Below are 18,499 nucleotides of genomic sequence, written 5' to 3'. Positions count from 1 at the left end.
CCAGCCTTTGATTGTCTGGAACTACCACCACTTGCTTCACTGAGAATAATGAAAGGAACACTCTTCTTTCCATGAAGTAAGGGCAGGATTTCAAGATGGCTGAGTTACTGATGCCATGTTGTCCCACAGGATGTTACTAGAGACATCCTAGGCTTTAACTATGGACAGGTCCCTCAACTTTGAGCTTTAGCAAAGTATAAAATATGTGGCTCATGGAATGCATAAGATAGACTCTTTTTGTGGCTCCTAGAACTCCTAGAGTCAATGGACCTGCAACAGCTATTTTTTTTTCCACCATTAAAGGTAGACTTTTAAAGACCAAAATGAGGACCTAAGCTCTACAAAGCCCAATATACATCTCACTCTGCCTTCTACCAGCTTCATTTTGATGTAAAAGTTAAAGTGCAAGAAGATTCTTTTTAGGGCTCACAAACAAAATGTATAGCTCAACGTTGCTCACTGCTCTGTTGTTGGATATGTTATCTGATAAATCTAAAACAAACTATGTTTAATGTCAACCAGGATTTTTTCTAGATGAGGATGAGTAGGGAATAACTGGAGAGCCGAAAGCAAACCATATTCAAGGCTATATATTTCTTCCAGGATATCTAGATACCAAGATGAACTGGGAAAGGGACCTATCCTTAATATTTGTTACAGCCAATACTTAAAACAGCAGGGTCTTACATGGGCTTCTGGACAGAGAAAAGGAAGGATATCCAAGAATAATCTAATCCAGTGTTTCTCAACCTTGGCATATTGATGATGGGTGGACTTCAACACCAAGAATGCCCCAGCCAGCAATGACAAAGTTGAAGTCCACCCATCTTCAAGCTACCAAGGTTGAAAAACCCTAATTCTAATCCAACTCTTTAGATCATGCAGGAAAACTAATTAAAATGGGGGGGGGGAGTGCAACCTATTCTTAAGAATCTACATAAATGGATACCCATAACCCCAATAGGTAGACTATTCCACTGTTCTATACATCTTACTGCCAGGATGAGTTCTCTCAATTTAAATAAAATTTATTTAGCTACAACATACTGTATACACATTATTTTAAAATGCTAGTTTCTTGGGTCATGGACAATAGTTCCTGAATACCTTTCTTGTAGTTTTCCAAAACTACTTTGATTCCGAACTTTGTGAGTTTGACTATGCTTTAACTTCTTCTCCTTCTATGCTGTAATTAATTAGGGAAGAGTCTGAACTTATTCCAGATGTTATCTGACTGTTATGGAGTTTTTAAAAAAGTGTTTCAGCCCCTTTTGCCTAGACAACAGCTCCTACATATTTTTTCCTTGTTTTCTATACTAGGCTCAAAAGGCCTCTCCTCAAGTCTTTGTATCATTATTGTTACCCTCTTCTGGACCTTCTCTAAGCTCTCTGGTAATGTGATAGTCAGACATTAAAAATCAGAACAAATTCAAACTTTTAGTGGAGAATTTGGGGAGTTTTTAAAAATGAAATTGATAGGCAGCTTTTTAATATATCTAGCTCAACAGAACAGAAAACCAAAGTAGTTGTGACTGACAGAAAGAAGGAAACAATCTAAACAAACTATGTTTAATGTCAATCAGGATTTTTTCTGGATGAGGATGAGTAAAGGAAGAAGTAAAGGAGGAGGGGGGACATGATAGCCATGTTCCAATATCTCAGGGGTTGCCACAAGGAAGAGGGAGCCAAGCTATTCTCCAAAGCACCTGAAGGCAGAACAAGAAGCAACGGATGGAAACTAGTCAAGGAGAGAAGCAACCTAGAACTAAGGAGAAACTTCCTGACAGTTAGAACAATTAACCAGTGGAACAACCTGCCTCCAGAAGTGGTGAATGCTCCAACACTGGAAGTTTTTAAGAAGAGACTGGACAGCCATTTGTCTGAAATGGTATAGGGTGTCCTGCCTTAGCAGGGGGTTGGACTAGATGACCTCCAAGGTCCCCTCCAAATTATTATTATTATTATTATTATTATTATTATTATTATTATTATTATTATTATTATTATTATTATTATTATTATTATTATTGTTTAATCCACTTGCACTGTTTTATGTTTACATGTTTGATGACAAACAGCCTTATGTTTATAAGTGACAGTTTTCCTACTAAGCACCTGCATGTCATAAGCATTTGAATTAAAATTACCATATTAAAATCAAATCTGATGTTTTTTAATTTTTATTTGGTGTGCGTTGGAAGAGGGGTAGTCTTATACAGCAAGTATAGCCCAAACCCTATAATTTAACAGGAAATGTAGGGGGTCGTCTTATATGCCCAGTTGTCTTATACGCCGGAAAATACGGTAGTTCAAATGTCCTTAATGCCACTGATATATTGATGTCCTTCCATGTAAGCCCTCAAGAAGTATTCAACTTAGTCCAATTATCATATCTAACTTCCTTTGTTTATTTTTGTCTAATAATTATATATCCCAAGAATATGAAAATACATTTTAAATTAAGTTTCAGAGTATTATTTATATTGGACTTCTTTAGTATTTTCATGTAGAGCCTATTGGCATTTGAAAAGGATCAAACAATTTTCCTTGATTTATAAGCCTCTCAGAGGGACTTGACATACCTTTAATTCTTCCCTTTGGGCATATGTGTGCATAAAATGTAGGATTCTAGGGTTCCCTAAAAACCATCAGGGAGCTGAGACTTTCCTAAATAATAATAATAATTTTATATATATATTTATAGAATTTTATATATATATATATAGAGAGAGAAAGGAGCATGTTGAATTTTTGATCTTCTTGCTGGAATCAACCAGATTACATCAATTGTAGAAAGTATGAGCCTAAGATGTTAATATTTTATATGAGCCTAAAGCATTCCCAATTAAAGGAAGATCAGAAACATCTACTGGTACATTGTATAAGTAGAAGCACTGCAGGTTTTAGACCACCATAAATTCTTATCCTTCCCCCACCTAATACACCCAAAAATCCTACAGTATAATAACATTAAAAAACTGGCAAGAAGAAGAGAAAGCCTTTTTTCTGGGGGGGGGGGGGACTTAATTTATTTAATTTCCTGCCACTATCTATGACGTATCAAATCCCGTCAAAGCTTTAGTGTGCCTAAATGTTCAGGGACAATAGATGCCAAATTGATTGTGTACACCTGTTGTTGTTGTTGTTTAAGAGAAATTTTTGCCCTCATGATCCAGACATGTCAAACTCTCAACGTCACGTGACATCGCACAATGTATCGGGACGGTTTTGCCATTGCCGGCAATGGGGTGGGCGCGGCTTTCACGTGACGCATCCAGCCTGCGGGCCGGCAGTTTGACACTCCTGTGATAAACCATTTCTGCTGACCAAACTCCCATCACTATTTTCTGCTTCTTGTTTCTGTCTACAGCAAAAGGATGTAAGTTCTCCTTAACTGAAGGTCAAGGAGGTACGTAGAGAGAATAGACACAGAGCTTGTTTTCTTACAGATATATCCTTGGTAGAGTCTCAGCCAATTTATCACTGGCTAACCTAATTTCTGTTTACTATTATCTGTGTTTCTTGATCCCCAAACTACTTTGGATGTTTCCTTTTATCTCCAGCTGACTTGATTCTCTATTTTTAAATGGCATGTTTTCCCAACTTAATTAATGTAGGTAGCCTAGAGACCATGAAAACTGTCTTAAAATTCAGCTGCTTTCAAAGGTCAGGGAGGAATTCTGTGAGCAAATCTAAAAAAAAAAAGTCCAGCCATGCATGCAATTATAATCTTTGATATATAAATCTGGAATAGATATATTGCTATTTTAGAATTCTTTAAAGTCCTGTTTCACAGTCATTGATAATTTTGCAGGCGCTACACATTGTTTGCTTCTGTTTTGTTCTCCTTAATAGTTTCCAGACATGACCTGTTTAGTGTTACCAGGCTTCTTAGCTTCTCTCTCAGAACGAACCACCCTCACTGTTGGTGGTAACACCCATGAATGATACAACAAGTGTGTTTTATCTGGCTAGCTAAAGGACATCATAGTCTAAAACAGGACACAGTGTCAGGCATAATAAAATAATGTGTTAGTATTTTCTCAAATCCTTAGATTTCTTAATACAGGTAGTCCTTGACTTATAACCCCAATTGAGTCCAAAATTTCTGTTGCTAAGAAAAACAGTTAAGTGAATTTTGCCCCATTTTGTGACCTTCCTTGCCACAATTGTTAAGTGAATCACTGCAGTGGTTACATTAGTCACATAGCTGTTAAGTGAATCTGGCTTCCCCATTGACTTTGCTTGTCAGAAGCTCCCAAAAGATGATCAGGTTATCCTGGGACACTGCAACCATCATAAATATGAACCAGCTACCAAGCATCCAAATTTTGATCACATGACCATGGGGGATGCTGCAATGTGAAAAGTGTCATAAGTCACTTTTTTCAGTGATGTTGTCACTTCAAATGGTCACTAAATGAACTGTCGTAAATTGAGAATTACCTTTATTCTGAAGAATCGTTAGCTTGGGTCATCAAGAATTTCACCAAGGAAGTTGGCCACATCACGAGGACTTCCTTCTTGACAATATGCTACTGGAATAACATCTTCTCCTTGAAGAAATTTTCTGCTTTGATGGTTTATCTATTTTAAGTCCAAGCCTGGCTTAAAGTAAAGCAAGCAGAAGAAGTGAAACAGAGATATTAATGTACATACATATGTGTTGTTGGGTCTAAACCCACTTATGATGGACTTCTCTAAATATACATGTAGGAAGTGAGAGCTAAGTATCTGACTCCATCTGATTGCTCTTCTGAAGGATGGAAGGAAAAGGAGACGAATGAAAATTCTTCTCGTTTCCCTGAAACTGTCACTGTTGAAATACTTTTAAATGCTTTTCTTGTCTCATAAATTATAATTTTCTATTATCTGGGAAAGGGTATTTTAAGCAGGGTATTTTTTGTAGATTATTAGGTACTAGCTAAGCATTGGGACATTTTACAACAATAAATACATGTTAAATGGCTTTCTTGTTAAGCCCAATGTAGAAGTAACTCCTCAAAGCCAGACAGAAATTGCTCCTGATAATAAATTAAAGCATTACTTCCTTTCCATTTTTCATTTTGAAGGGGAAAATTACCTTACAGAACTGAACACTTGAAACTGCATATTCATATTTTTTTTTAAATAAAGTCTTCCCTTCCTTCCCCTCGTCTCCCCTTCCCATCTGGAGGTAAAAGAAATGTGCTTATGGAAAAAAGATAGCTTGTAAGCCATTTATTTATTAAAAAAAATAATTCACCTTAACTTTTGATGACTGGCAGGGTGTTTCAAAAAGTTTTGAGTAAATGATATTGTTCACGCACGGTCACAGCTGATTGTAAAAGTTTGCAATATCTGCATATGAAATTGAGATGCCTAAAAAAGTGAGATCTAAAGCTACGTGAGTGTGCATCCTTATACGGACAATTTTCCTTCCCTCACCCTCCTTCTTCAAACAAAATAAAACTTGCTCTGGGAAATTACAAGGGGATACGGGGCTCTCTTGGACAAAGCATGAGGATATGGGATGGCCATTCAGTGAATGAAAATTTCTCACAGAAATAAGCCGCTGGATTCTACCCTGTCTAGTTTAAAATGTTCCTTCATGTTAGGAGCCACTGAAAGCCATGGATCTTATCAGTGCTTCTTTTGTAAAAGAAAAAGGTGCCGGAACTCACACATGTCATACAACCCGCCTTGCCTACCCTATAAGGTTCCATCCCAAAAAGGTGCCGGAACTCTGTTCTGAGCGTTCTATGAGAAAAAAAGTCCTGGATCTTATTAACCCAGAGGGCCTTTCTGTGGGTCTACAGGCACTTTTAATTTTGTGTGATAGGAAAAATTGTTGCATGAATTACAGACGTAAAAATAACACACCTGTGTTCCTCCCCAAATTGCCTTGTAACACCTTTCAAGTCTACCATATATTATGAAGCATGCTTTCAGGGACTTCCGTTAGCCAACTACTATGATTAACAACTTATTTGAATCACAGATTAAAGAGCTGCATGGATTACTTTTAGCTTCTCTCCTCTCCGACTTTTCTCTTGGCCTATGTTAGCAGTGGGCACATTGGCTCCATCTCACAAAGAGGATGAATTTTAATTTTTTTACCCTTCCTTTTCAAATGTTCAGCAGATGTCTTAGGAGAGCAGCCAATTCTGGTTATAAAGAGCATAGCAAAAGAAACTGGCCAGAGAAAAGAATGCAGAGTGTTCCGATAAGTTCAGTCACTAATCATGACAATTAAAGACGTCCCCCTTTCTGATCATCGGTTCATTTGGAAACCTTACACAAAGATGTATGTCCCTCTCTATTGATAGATTTATCTGACTTCCTGTCAAAATCAATGTGCATTGACAAAAATCTATTTTGTTGTTTTTGCCTCAGAAATCTACGCTGGCATTTTTGCCCATGGAGATTTGGCTAGTCATTGTCAGCATGAGGTGCCAGCAAGAGCTTTTTACTGTTTTTTTTTAATGATGCCAGCTGCTTCCCTGGCTTAGAATTTTTGGTTCAGATTGTAAATGGGGGTGAAAAATCCATATCCACCTCAGCTTGTTCTGTGGAAGACAGCAGAGACTTGATTTATGAATTCTAAGAACCAGGGGGAGTTATTGTGAAGTTCTAAGCATCAGAAATGAGAAATAGGGATTTCTGGCTGAGGATGACCTTGGCCATTTGGGGGGACATGACTAGTGATCAGTTACTGGCCAAATTGTCAAACATACTGCACAACCCTGTAGCAAATCATAGATGACAATATGGCTCTTCTTCCTATTGACATATTTGAGGTTTAGGTAACTTTGACCTAAGACTTGAACAATGAACATAATAAAGTGAGCAATAACTATCATTTAAATCAGTCACCGTAAAATTATATTGCAGGGAATTCTGAGGTTCCTTTAAAAATATTCAAAGCTCTCCTAATAATATTTACAACAATAGACAAAATCACACACACACACACACACACACACACACACACACACACACACACACAAACCCCTCTTTAAAGGCAGCTTGCATATTTACTACTACCAATATAGTTAATATGCTGCCACATGGAGGAAAGTACTATATTTTTTTGGGTGGTGATGGTGGCTGTATTTCTGTATTTTAATATAAGGCCATACAAGATTTCATTAATTCTGCATTTTTAAAGAAGCCAATCTGAATCTGTTCATAGAATCATAGGGCTGAAAGGGACTGGAGGTCTTCTAGTCCAAGGCAGAAATCCTCCTACTACCTTGGACATCATGTCATTTCTTTTTCCCTAATTTTCAGCCAAATATTTTCAATAAAGCTTCCATCCTTGGTATCGGGTACTTCTGTACAGGTGTACTAATTATTTACATACAGTACAACTCCTCCTCTTTTGTTGGGCCTGTTTCTTTTGAAAACATTGCAACTTTGCAGTAGTATTATCTAAACATGAGTTCTATCCCACCAAATATTCTATCCCACCAGTACTGTATCAACAATACAGTATCATACCTGTCCTCATGTACTAGGGATTCAGGTTTTCCCTGTATGTTCCTCATACTTTGAGAATGAATGTGTAGGCATCTGAGCCCTTTATGGCTGATCTTGCGTTTGCTTGCTGCATCTCTTGTTTTATCTAAGTGACCCTTCCTTTTCACCAACCTCTTCCTCATTGTCAAATTCATTGTCTTGTGACTTATGCTTTGAGTTTGGTCCTGGAAATTAGCTTTTCCCCCTCTCCAGATTGGTATAAAGACCTTTGGCTAGCCTAGGGGTAGGCAACCTTGGCTCTTTTATGACTCGTGGACTTCAACTCCCAGAATTCCTGAGCCAGCATAGCCCGAGCAATAATATTTTCCAAATACATCCTTCCCAGTTTTTGTGAGGTGGAGCATGTTTCTTCCTAGAAGCCCATGATATAGATAACGTAGACCATGGCCCAGAAATCCACAGTTTTCTTGATAGCAGCAGCTCTTGATCCAGGGATTTTTCCCGAATGAGCAGTGGATTCCTCCTGAACTCCTCTATTCTTCCTGAATGAGCTATGGATTGGAACAATTATCCTTCAGGTTTTTTATTACTATTGTTGTTGTTGTTGTTAATTGTTTTATCATAGAGATTAAAATACAAAGCAGTAAAACAAACAAACAAAATGAAACAAAATAAAAGCATACATTCAACCCTAACAACAACAAAGAAAAAGTACTGTACAAAAATAGAGAGGAAAAAGTGGTCAATTAAATATATAAAAAGAAGAAGAAAAAGCAGTCAACAGGTTGAGCTAAACATTACACTAATCTTCAAACCCCTCTGTAAACCATCTGTTATTATATTTAGCATGTAAAAAAAAATCTACAAATGGTTTCCACTCTTTTATAAAGCTGCCTAGTCCATTATCTCTAATCAAAGCAGTTAATTGCGCCATCTCTGCTAGTTCAGTCAATTTCAAAATCCTTTCTTCAACAGTTGCCATCTCTTTTTCTTTCCAATGTTTGGCAAGTACAATCCTCGCAGTCGTGACCACGTGAATGGAATAGTAAATTGACTTGTCCATTCTAGCTAAAAGAAAAAACTTCAGGTCTCACTGTTTGTATCTTAACTATTTTTGCATTGTCATTGTTATGTTTAGCCAGTATATTTTTTTGCATATTTGCGAGACTACCACATATAATCAAATGAACCTGACATTTCCAGCACTTATTAGAAATCCCTTTATACATTTTTGCTAGTCTATCTGGGGTCAAGTATCAACGATACACCATTTTGTAAAAGTTTTTTCCCCCTCTTCAAATTATAACTTAATGTGAATTTTATTCCATTTGCCCATACACTTTCCCATTTATCTGGCATTATATTATACCCCCCTCCAAATTGCCTATTTTACACTCTTTAATCTATTTATCTTCTAGATTTATCTTTAGTAACATTTTATATACTTTAGAAATCAAGTGGTCATTTCCAGAACATGAATGAGCAGTGGATTCCTCTTGAACTCTCCTATTCCTCCTGAATGAGCAATGGATTGGAACAATTATTCTTCAAGTTCTGTAACACAGTTTTTATTTCACAGTTCAAATTGTACCAAAACAGATTTGGAAATCTAATAAATTATATGTTTTATTTCTGTTCTAAAAAAATGCACAGAAATTGGTTTAAAACTTCAGGTTTCAATCCCTTTATTGAAAGCATTACATTAATGTGGACACACAGAAAAAAAAATAAGAATACATATATTTGAATATAGCATAAGTGGCAAAGAGGCTGCTATCTGCCCCTTTTAGAACAGAGTTCTGCTGATTATTTTTTTTTTGCTATTTCTTTTTAATATCCTCATTCTTTTCCTTGGAGAAATTATTTGCAATATCTCTGCCCACAAGTTTGGTGCAGAATTTCAATAGGTCTTTTATGTTCCATTCTAATAGAAATAATTTACCTACATATGTGTGTTTGTTTGTTTTTTAGTGATTTGGGACTTCAATGCAAGCAGAGTAATTGTGCTGGAATGTGCTCCAGGAATCGGAAGACTCCTAATAATAATAATAAAATTATAAGGGACTTTGGTGGTCATCTAGTCCAACCCCCTGCTCAGGCAGGAAACCCTATACCATTTCAGACAAATGGCTGTCCAGTCTCTTCTTAAAAACTTCCAGTGTTTGAGCATTCACAGTTTATAGAGGCAGGTTGTTCCACTGATTAATTGTTCTAACTGTCAGGAAACTTCTCCTTAGTTCTAGGTTGCTTCTCTCTTTGGTTAATTTCCATCCATTGCTTCTTGTCCTGCCTTCAGGGGCTTTGGTGAATAGCTTGACTCTTTCTTCTTTGTGGCAGCCTCTGAGATATTGGAACACTGTTGTCATGTCCCCCACATCCTTCTCTTCAATAAACTAGACATATCCAATTCCAGCAGCCGTTCCTTATATGTTTTAGCCTCCAGACCTCTAATCATCTTTGTTCCTCTTCTCTGTGCTCTTTCTAGAGTCTCAACATCTTTTTTACATCTTGGTGGCCAAAACTGGCTGCAGTATTCCAAGTGTGGCCTTACCAAAGCATTGTAAAGTGGTATTAACACTTCACATGATCTTTCAGAAGTGCCACAGAACCTAATAATTGTATCATTTTGGAAGCTTCAGGAAGGAACAAGAATGCCAACCATGACCAAAGCCTCACTCTTTGCTGGTGACTGTATGCATTGTACATGTGATGTATGTAAAAGATGGTGGGGCTTTGATTGCAGGGTCATGGCAATCATTTTCATTTATTTGATCACTTCTTTCCCACACTTCCTTCCCAAAGATACTTCTGGAAACACATGCCATCAATTACTCTATTCCTACACTAGAACTTAGTTAGGTTATCTAATTTTGAAGGTCAACATTTGAGAACATTTGAATGGAGTTCATATAGAGGAGGCTTTTGAACCACTCTCCTCCCCCCTCTGTGTGTGTGTGTGTGTTTGTGTGTGTGTGTGTGTGTTGGTTTATTTATTTATTTTAAGGGGACTTCCTTCCCAAAAGTGTAGTACTTTCAAAGCAATTGTTTAACTGTTGTAACTAAACAATGTCAACAGCTGAAACTGGCTTTGAAATAACAGCACACTATACAATGTTTGTATCTGTTGCAATTTTCATGTCCTGAACTAATTCACATTCCAGAATGCAGTGTTTGTTTTGTTTTGCACTTCTCTGAAGTTGGCGGTATTGTACTCAGTTCAAAAACAGTGCAAAGGCACAAAAATGCAAAATTTACCTGGATAAAATACCCTTTTGCTGTTTGAGAGAGAACATCTTCATTTAAAAAGCAAGAGGAACCAAGCTAGATTTTTGACCCTAAGTACAATAATGCCAAAATCATGAAACACATGTCATGACATACACACACACATATACTGTGTTGTGCTTGTGTTGCAAGACCACATGTAACCCTATAACAACTTGGTGATGTTGCAATACATATTTCATCACTCATGTCTCTTGCCCCTTCCCTACAGATATCTCATAGGAACGAATAGGAAAAAAAAAATAAAACCAGCAGTGTTATCTGTGAATAGTAACATCTGTTTATCCAAGCAGAAGATATAAATTCATTGGAGGAGTTTAATTACTCCAATAGTTTGCCAACTATTTTCTTGCCGCCTGTGATAATCAGGGGACATGACTTGATCAAGGAATGTAGAAACCATATCCTATGAAATGAGACAGTCAGCTATAGTTTTGAGAAGAAACATTGGATTGGAGAAGGTCTATGATAACACTCTGCAAAAACTTGAAAAGATGTGCTATACAAGAACATGAAGATTTGATCTCTATTTTTCCAGAGTGCAGAATAATATACGGTAATGGATTTAAGAAGGAAGATTTCAATTGAAAGTTGGGGGGGGGGAATAGGAACATTTGACTTTAGAATCAAATACCAAGAGAAGTTGTGGGCTCACTTTCACTATATACATTTGATCAGCAGCTGCTTCAATTTGCATTCTTTCACTAAGCTGAGGTTTGGACCCAAAGGCTTAAATAGCTCCTTTTGATTCTATAATTTTAAACTTATTGGTTGCATTAAAAGTCACTTTTAAAGTAAGCCCTGCAAGATGATTGAAAAAGCAACTCCTGGCTTCATTCTCATGTGGACCTTATCATTCTTCAGTCCAAAGGGTTTGGAGTTTCTTGAGGCATTCCAGAATTGGAGCAGTTCAAAGAGAGCTTTTGTTGATATTCCAGTAGACCTGCTGCCCTCATTCTAAATACACATCATTGTTTCCATATATTGAGGACAATTATTATGTGCAGGTATAATACAGTTTCTGCCAACCTAGCAGTTTGAAAGCACATAAAAATGCAAGTAGAAAAATAGGGACCACTATGGTGGGAAGGTAACAGCGTTCCGTGCGCCTTTGGCATCTAGTCATGCCGGCCACATGACCACGGAGTCGTCCTCGGACAAGCGCTGGCTCTTTGGCTTTGAAACGGAGATGAGCATCGGCCCCTAGAGTCAGAAACGACTAGCACGCATGTGCAGGGGAACCTTTACCTTTACCTTTATACATGCAGTAAAACTGACTCAGTGAAAGAAAGGGCATGCCTCCATGAGTGCATTTCTCTGTGCAAGAAAATTAAACAATACCATTGGATGAAGAGAATTTTTACTGGATTATACATTTTAACATTCAGACACATTCCTTCTATGCAGTAAGCACTTACTTAAAGTTTTTTGGGCAGCTGATGAATACTTCTACATAACCCTCTATGTCAGGCATCTCAAACTCATAACATCAGATGACATCATGCAACATATCGGGACTTTTTCCTCATTGCTGGCAATGGGGTGGGCGTGGTTTTGGCATGATGCATCCAGCCCATGAGCCAGCAGTTTGACATGCCTGCTCTACAAGATCCATACTCAGTATCTTCTGCTGCAAAATAAATGGAAGACAAAGTCTTGAAAGAATATTTGATGCAGAGAGTACTATATACTGTATATCCAGGTACTCTTGTCATGTTACCTGAAATCCAACATGCTACATCGCTACCTGCCAAAGTGTCCATTGATATGACAAACATCAGGACACGCCTTTCTTTTGCTTCTATACTTTTGCATTGAGAAGAGCACTCACAGGAGAAGATGCATTTCCTGCCCTATGTGTTTGGACTGGAGAAGCTCCTAATGTCATATACCCTTCAATTTTGCATTTTAGGTCATATCAAGCTCTAGAAGGTATCTGGAAGTAAAGCAGAGGGAGTTAATTCTGCTAAGAATGCCTGAAGAACAAACAAGTTGTGTGTGGCAAGGCGTACTATTTTTGCCTATGTAACATGGAATGGAATGGAATGATAGTAGATAGCTAAATTATTCAGAGGACTCTGAACTCCATAAACTATAATAGGTTATACTTCTCAGTATAAATAGATAATGCAGGACGTAGGAACCAAATTATGAAATTTGTAAAGAACTTCCAACCGAAAAATAAAATTTGATTCCAGGTTTTGTTTAATCAGCTCTTATTAAAAAATATTTAACATTGGGAGGGGAAAAAATGGCTAAAGCATATTTAAGATCTAATTCAAATTTGGTGTGTATTGGAATCCAACATGAAAGTTCTTTGAAAACATAGTGATTTTACTGTTATGGTCTCGTATTGTTTTGCCAAGGCAGAATCACACAAAAAATGAATCTTAGGTATGAATCAAACCTGATGGGAGATTATTTGAAACCAACATACTACTTATAAAATGTATTTTAAATAAATTATATCTATGCTGGATGAAGATTACAATCCTTCACATGCTCAGTTTGGTGTAACCCACACCTAAAAGTTTGGATATAGATTTCCCATAAATGGAATCCTACTTTTGGTGATGATCTTACTGAAGAAAGTCAAATGGAGAATAAGTCAATGGATAATCTTTACTAAATTCTCCTTCCACTGCAACTCTTTTGATCTGAACCATCTTTGGAATCTTAAAAACACAGAAGAGGACAGAGGTCCAATACCTAAAGTTCTAGGAACACAGTCTTCAGAAACCATGGATGTGATCCTAGGAAAATATTCAAGAAAATGTTTATGGAACTGAGGCTGTTATATCTATTGCCACTGAATTCAATTTTTTCTTTAAAAAAAAGGTTGTCTTTGACAAAATCAGCCCAATCAGAATTGTCCCATTGTGAGACCTTGTCATTTTGTGATATGTTTTATTTATTTTATTTTATTTTATTTTAATTCCATTTATATCCCACCCTTCTCCGAAGACTCAGGGCGGCTTACAAGCTTAGCAGTAGCCTTCATTCTATGTATATGCCTGCTTATTAGGGCTTTTGCCCCCCCCAAGCGGCATTATTACAAAGTCAGCTTAATTGCCCCCAACAATCTGGGTCCTCATTTTACCTACCTCGGAAGGATGGAAGGCTGAGTCAACCTTGAGCCTGGTGGGACTCGAACCTGCACTAATTGCAGGCAGCTGGTGTTACTTAAGGAGGCATTAGCCCACTGCTCCACCAAGGCTCTGGCTGTTCCTAAGGTTCAGGTGGTCACTTGTCCCCAAGATGAGATGGATTGTCTCCTCATCTTCAGAGAGGGAAATGATAGGGTAAACCTACAGGTTTTTGTCAGTCCTATAAGGTAAGCCAGACTGAGAGTTCAATGTCATACAGTAAAAATCCCTCACTGTCTCTAATCTTTTTCGTCTATAAATTCTTACCCTGCTGAATCCATTGCTTGATTTGATGTGCAGCATATCCAGGGTGTTCCCACCTCTCTCCTTCTTCATAAATAGCCTTTATAAACTTTCCCAACTAGAGTACAGACTTTGGGGGGGAAAAACAACTAAGGAAAGAAAAAACCCAAACTCTTTGAAGTTTCATTTCACCTCTTCCTTATTTGTATTTTTATAGAAACATTACAAAGAGGAACTTTGAATTTCCATTACCAGAAGAATCCAGGGTTGCAACATTAAGTTAACAACCACAGAGTTTCTATTTTAGCTTACCTGGCACACTCAGCTCTGCCAGATGTAGGTCTGCTATCACATCATTTGATCTGCTGACAATGTGTGCTTGACTTAAAAAAAAAAGCAAAGCAAAGCAAAGGAAATGCCTAGGTGACTCCTATCCAAATCACACATATTCTTTTGGTTAAGAATGAAATGTGAGACTGAATTTAGCCTTTAATTACATTTCCTTCCTTACCTCCAACAAACAAAATTTTATAACCTTTCCAATGAAGAAAGCCATATTTTGTAAATTACTTGCTTGGAATCTTCCCAGGAGCAAAGTTACTTAGGAAACATTCTATTATTTGGATTAATCAAAGGTGGTGGCTCATTTTCAAATATTCCCTCTGCTTAATTTTGTCTATTGGGCAGTGGTGGGTGGGCACATCAGAAGATTTTTTTTCTTCTTTTTTCTTTGCAAATTTCATTTCACAGAGTCCAATGGGAAGGATTTGTGGAACATAAGCATCACTTAAAGCAATGTGTGTGGGTGTGTTTGTATGGGTGTGGGTGTGTGTATCCATTGCTAAGCAAGGCGGTGGTTAAATGAGTTTTTCCATATTATCTATTTATTTAATGTATACTGTATATAGCCGCCCATCTCCCAAGCAGAGGTTGTCTTTCATTATAGGATTGAACAAGCTTTAAAAATGGAAACACATAAAAAAGATTGGTTAACATGGGTGTTATGTACTGGGTTTTTGGAATATCACCACGTCCGTTGCTGGAGAACTAACGGTTCTCCAGCAACTCAGACAGGATGTCTCTGGTCCTGCAATTGGTCAACTTTGGGCGGCAAACATGGTTTCAATCCGATTGGTTGCTACCAGAGGGCTTGGCTATATATTGAGGCAGGGTGACTCCAATCTCTCGGTATAGTTTCTGCTTAGATAAAGTATGAGTTTTTCTGTACTCATCTGTGTGTCCTCGTTCCTGCTCATCAGAGCCCACAACATAATAATGGGACTCCCATTTTTAAAGCTTATTCAGTCCTATAATGAGAGGCAACTTCTTCTTCTGAGATGGGTGGCTATATATAATACATTAAACAGATAATATATCCAACAACTAAAAAAGACGATCACATCTTTCTTAACTTTTAATACCGAGTTGTGGATGGCAATAAATGTTTTAAATAAGTAAGTTGCTTTATGAAAACCAGGCATCCTTCTCTTCTAATTTCCCAACAGTAGTACCCTGCTGACAGGCAGTTTGGTCTAGTAGTTAAGGCACAGAAGGGGGGTGGGTTTGTAGGCCTGCCTTTAGGCACAAAGCCAGCAAAGTAACTTTGAGTCATTCAGTCTCTCTCAATCCTAGGAAGAAAAGTATGGCAAACCACTTCTGAAAATACTGCCTAGTTGTCAGGAGTCAAGACTGATTTGGCAGCCTCTTGTTAAACTAGAGATCTCCAGATTTTTTTTTCCTGTAGCATGCAGCAAAAGGTACAATTTGGATGTTTTAAACTCTGTGGGTTCTTTGCCATCAAGATATTGTGTCGAGTTCAATGCCATGCAATATCTGTCAGCTTGAATTTCCTGCTCTTCCAAACGGAGCTGACTGGGGCAAGAAACTATTTAGCAAGTTGGGAAAAATGGGACCATTTCACACTTTATAGGGGGAAAGGGTTAATTAGGAGCAGATGTTCAAGACAATGTGAAGGCAACTTGCAATGTCCCTAGCAGTTCAATTAGCCATTTTTTCTGCTTCCCTACTCATATTTCATATTTCTTGACATTCTAAACCAAGGTCCATGGGGCACAGGATGCATATTTTAGAGTGGTTCCTTGACTTACGTGTACAAAGAAAAACAAACAAAAGGTGACAGACCTAAATATTGAGGAAGCAGAAGTCACAAGAAGGGGGAAGGCAAAGAAGAGAAATTGGTGTGACATTGATTGAATACATTTATTTAAGCAACCCAGCTCTTGCTCCTCCTTCAAGCTTCTTCCCCACGTGACACTTCTGAGCTAAATATGTACTGTTGTATTTCAGATGTCTTGGTCTTCAACCCTCCTTGGCCACTCCGGCTAGAATTACAGGAACTAGCACATCTGAACGGGACTGGATTAGAGAATGCAGGTTAATTCACAGTACATACCCACTGTACTTTCATACTGTTTTAGCCTCTTGAGCTGCAAGCAAAACCACTGTTACTTTCAAATCATGAAATCTACTTAGAGCACCATAACAGAAGGAAATCTGGCAAGACGTTTTCTACCCTTTCAGAGAAACTGGCTGACATACCACATATACGAACCATTTAAAGTCTTGATGCATGTAAATTCCACAATGCTTCATTTTGGAAGGCAATTGAAACTTTTATATCTTTTGTTATAACCACAGGTATGCATTTTTACTCCATGCAGTTTTTTTTTTGTAAAATCACAGGTCTTTTGAGATCATATTCTAAATATCGGGAATTCCAGTTATGTTTTACTTGGGATGCGGCTAAGGCTACATTTTACTAGCAGAAAGCATAACTAACTGACTATACAAGCAAAAAGCACACACACACACACACACACGTATGTATGTATGTATGTATGCATGCATGCATGTATATGTATATGTATATGTATATGTATATGTATATGTATATGTATATGTATATGTATATGTATATGTATATGTGTGTATATATATTAAAGGAACGCAGTGGCTCAGTGGGTTAGGACGCTGAGCTTGTCAATCAGATGGTTGGCAGTTTGGTGGGTCGAATCCCGAGTGATGCGTAACAGTGAGCGCCTGTTACTCGTCCCAGCTTCTACCAACCTAGCAGTTTGAAAGCACGTAAAAATGCAAGTAGAAAAATAGGGACCACTACGGTGGGAAAGTAACAGCATTCCATGCGCCTTTGGCGTCTAGTCAGTTTGCAAAGGAATGCAAACTAGGAGTATAATGTAAACTGAAACTAAGATTTTTAATTCTTTCTGTTGCTGAAAATCTCTGCATCTTACAGTCGCCATTTTGTTGGCTAATAAGCAGAATCAAATCCTCTTTTTCTGACCTAGTCTGCACACCACAGCCAGGAAACCTGGGGGCTTCCAAATGTTAATGAACTGCAGTCCTGACTAGCAGACCTCTAAAGAATGCTAGGTAAAGGACTGCTTAAGGAGCTCATCTTAAAGCTTAAGGCAATTTCTTTATTCTTTAAGCCTCCCCAAGCTCCTAAAACAAAGCAGGATTCCAAATGTTTAGCCCCATCAACTAGACATAAGTTCTATTATTCCCAGTGGCTATACTGTCAGGCTATACCTTTGGCACTTCAGCCACGACAGTATACAAATTAAATGGGAGGAAATTATTTAGATTTTCTGGTTATGATGTGGAGGTTTGGTGACAGTAGATACAGTACAAACCTGTGCTGCTTCTTCACATTCAGTGGAATTTAGAAAGAGTTTCTCTCTGATTTTTAAGCATTCAGTCTAGGCATGAGAAAGGTTCCACTTCAAATGCATTCAGTTTAAGGAGTTCACTAATACATTGGAATGGATAATAGTACAGATTGGTAAAGAAGGTGAACAAAGTCTTGGCTGTTGCAAAATCTATTGGTTACAAAATAACGCATTCTAGATATCAGGATAATATATAGGAAGCAATAGGCTAGGACTATTGAGTTTTCATCCAGTCAGTGAGCTTACAAAGGCCACTCTTATTTCAGATAATAATTAAGACATTGTGAATTGCAAAATCTGGAAGTGAATAATTGTTTCTCGATGGATTGTACTTTCAAGTGTGCAAGCTAAAAATATAGGTAGGACCTTATCCAAGGAGACAGAAGTCAGTAGTTAGAACTAGAAGCAGATTTTGTCTCAGTGAAGCATATTCTGGGTATATCTAGACTAGATTATGTACTCTGCTCCTTGACAGTGGCTTAAAAATAGCAGTCAGTTATTCCAACAATTTTGCATTAGTTGCACAGTCTTTTCTTTCGATGCAAAGCCCAATGCAAGGTGCTCACTTTGATCTTTATGTCTCTAAAACATTTTTGCAAGGTTATTTGAAGGATTGCCTCTGTCTGCATAAGCTGCCGAGGATCATATTCTGGT

The sequence above is a fragment of the Vipera berus genome, assembly GCF_964194415.1.
Source record: "Vipera berus genome assembly, chromosome: 1".
NCBI classification, from domain to species: Eukaryota; Metazoa; Chordata; class Lepidosauria; order Squamata; family Viperidae; genus Vipera; species Vipera berus.
This window is presented reverse-complemented; position numbering follows the sequence as displayed.